Source organism: Pteropus vampyrus, unplaced genomic scaffold (genome assembly GCF_000151845.1).
Source record: "Pteropus vampyrus isolate Shadow unplaced genomic scaffold, Pvam_2.0 Scaffold49, whole genome shotgun sequence".
Classification (NCBI taxonomy): Eukaryota; Metazoa; Chordata; class Mammalia; order Chiroptera; family Pteropodidae; genus Pteropus; species Pteropus vampyrus.
In genome coordinates, this window is record NW_011888830.1 from 3,739,554 (window position 1) to 3,742,840 (window position 3,287).

The window sequence follows — 3,287 nt, forward strand, 5'->3', positions numbered from 1 at the left end:
CACTTCCAGATACAATGACCTTCTGCAGGCTTTGACTTGTGTTCATCTCCTGCCACGGGGCCTCTGTTCACACTGCCCATTTGCCTCAAATGCTCTTTCTTGGTGGACCTCCGTTCATGCCTCAGACTCTGGCTCAATCATTTCTTTGGGGAAGTTTTCTTTGACCTCCCTAACCAGGTCATCTCGCTCTCATCCTGACCTTTGATAGTGGAGACCGTATCCCCACTCTCTCCTCTTTGTGGCACAGAAGGTGCTATGGACTGAATCATCTCTCTCCTCATATTCGTATGTTGAAGCCCCCACACCCTTCCAACCCTCCCTTGTGACAGTATGAGAGAGTAGGGTCTTTTGGAGGTAATCAGGTTTAGATAAGGCCATGAGGTGGGACTCTCATGATGAGATGGGATTCCTGTCCTTATAAGAAAAGATGCCAGAGTTTACTTCCTCCCTAACTTTTGTAAGTACGCAGCCAGAGGGCAGCCCTGTCAAAGCTGAGAAGAGGGCCTTCAATTAGGAACTGAATACACTGCATCTTGATCTTGGACTTTCTAGCCTCTTGAACTGGGAGAAATAAATTTCTCTTTTTTAAGCCTCCTAGTCTGTGGTATATTGTGTTATGGCAGCCCGAGCAGACTAATCAAATGAAGGATTAATGAACAATATCTGAAGGGAAATGGTAACCCAATAGGCCGGATGCTCCCTTGGGATCTGCCTCTGACTCCTGATTCACTCACCGTTAAACAGACTTTTCTCCTCTTTGTCCATTATGCAGGGTGTGACTGTTCTATGCCACCCCACGAAACACTCAGAAGCTCATCTGAGGTCACAATGAACTGTCCCCTTTCAATGGCCTGAAACATGTTGCCACTTTATCCTCCCTTACATGGTGGGTATGAGTTTACCTGGAAATAGGATCCACGCCCAAGTGGTACTGAAGGACAGGCCACATGAGATCTTATCCTTGGGAGAACAAATATACTGGGCAAACCCTCATTTATTTTTCTGCTAATCTCCATTAGGAAAGGCTGCAGACCAAAGGATGCTATGTATTTCTTTCATTTCCACACATTGCCTTTCTTTACTTAAAATTCTTTATTTCTCCTCATCCATTCATGGCGAGGTTATATTTTCTATAACAATGGGCTGCCATTTAGCGTTTCTCTCTAAACCTGTTTCTCCAGCCAAGGACTCACCACCATGAAGTATTATTTCAGTCTGGAGAGGCACATGGCTCTCCCGAATGGACTTTTCATTTGCACTGATCAACAACCACAAAAGCGTCGTGTCAGAGATACAAGGCGACTTCTTTGTCTGAAACCACCCACGCCTCTTTTGTTTTCCTCTTGCACTCACTGCACATTATGTTCCACACGCTCTTCTCCATGGCTCTGCAGATGGGAAACTTTAAATGCAGGGTGTTATTAAAACTAATAAGGAAAAAAAAAAACCACCACCCTGAAAATTACTGAGCTTTGTACTCAAGCAGCACAAGGTTCCCTGAAGAGTTCTGTTTCTCAAGAGTTCGGATGGCTTATGCACCACCGATCCAAGCTATGTGGGTGACAGGGGGAAGGTCAGAGGGAAGGGAAGCTAAATATCAACACCGGAAAGTACCCAGAAACCAGCTCTCCCAGGCCCCTTTCCATTCAGCAGAGAAAACGTTAAGTAAAGGTGTGGGAGGCCAGGATCTGCCACTGCTTGACGACCCTGCTGTTAAGGAAGGAAGGGGCTTGTGGACATGCTCAGACTGAGGCCATGAAGGAGGATCAAAATCAACAGAGCTCCTGCTGCACTGCAGGGACTAGATGTTGACACATGTGCTTGTCTCAGTCAGTCCTCATCAAAATCCTATACGTTGGTGAAATTAGTGTTTCTCTCTCCAATGGAAGCTGGGGGGACCAGCCAGCTACCCTCATCTGCCAAACTGAATGCTCACGTGAATGAATGACTTTTGGCTGCGGGGAGAATCCTGGACCAAAGATATTCTTCTTGCCCTTCCCTGCAGGCGATCCTTTCCTGGGGGCATCTGGTCAGTACTGGCCCCCTCACCTCAATGTGAGACAACTCTAAAAGGCCATTCTAGCTCCAGAGCTCTCTGCGGGATCAATGGAGGCCTGTTACGACTCTATTGTGGTTCAAATTCCCCCACTGCCCACTTCCTTTACTTTAGGGGTTTAGTTCCTGAGACCTTCTCTGCCCACCCACCCCCACCCCTGCCCGCACCCTTAGTAAATCTCCTGTATACAGATAGCATCTCAGAATCTGTTACCCAGGGAACCCACATTTTATGAACTGTGCTCCCCCCAAATTCATATGTTGAAGTCCTCACCTACCAAATGTGACTATATTTGGAGAAGAGGTCTTTAAAGAGGTGATTAAGTTAACACGAGGTCTGTAGGGTGGACCCTAATCCAACAGGATAGGTATCTTTATAAGAGAAAATCTGGACACAAAGACACATACCAGTCATGCGCGCACAAGCGGATGATCACAATGACCCCGAGGGAAGGTGGCCGTCTACAAGCCAAGGAGAGAGCCCTCAGAAGAAACCAACCCTGGCCATACCTTGATCTCTATAACCATGAGAAAATAAAAGTTTGTTATGGCAGCTCTAGCAAACTAATACATCACCTAAGACATCTTCTCACTCAGGAAGAAACAAGAACCAGCCTCTGTGTAGCCATTTTACAAACAAGAACCCGAGAGTGAGAGAGGTTAAATAACTGGCCTAAGGCGACAGAGCCAGAAAGGAGCAACAAGGTCCCGATCCAAAGTCCATGTCTTTCTGCTACATGAGATGAAATCTATACTTCTTACTGTCACCTGCTAATCCTTTGTAGCAACTGTTAATCCTCATGACAGATACTAAGAAATGAATTCACACTTAATCTCATTTTATCCTGTCCAGAATGAAGGCTTCTTCTAATTAGGGTTGATCAAGAAGAGCAAACCAGGCCTATGGCCATGCCACCCTGAACAAGCCTGATCCCGTCAATCTTGGAAGCTAAGCAGGGTTGGGCCCGGTTAGTACTTGGATGGGAGACCACCTAGGAAGACCAGGTGCTGTAGGCATAAAATATAAAAAATAAGGAATTGTAAGCTGATAAGGTCCTTGCTTGCAATCTGTGAGGTCGACCAAGGGTTGCCTCGCCTAAAAAAAAAAAAAAAGAAGAGCAAACCATAGATTGCTGTTTATTTACTTTGTTAATCATTAAAAATTGCATGTTTTCCCACACCAAACATACTTCTATAATTCAAGGCAATCCATGGCACTGGAAAAGAATTAC

General features: G+C 45.7%; 1 pseudogene; it reads left to right on the plus strand.

Moving 5' to 3' along the window:
- The first annotated feature begins 2,954 nt into the window (after positions 1 to 2,954).
- Positions 2,955 to 3,072, plus strand: LOC111739312 (annotated as a pseudogene).
- The last annotated feature ends 215 nt before the right edge of the window (positions 3,073 to 3,287 follow it).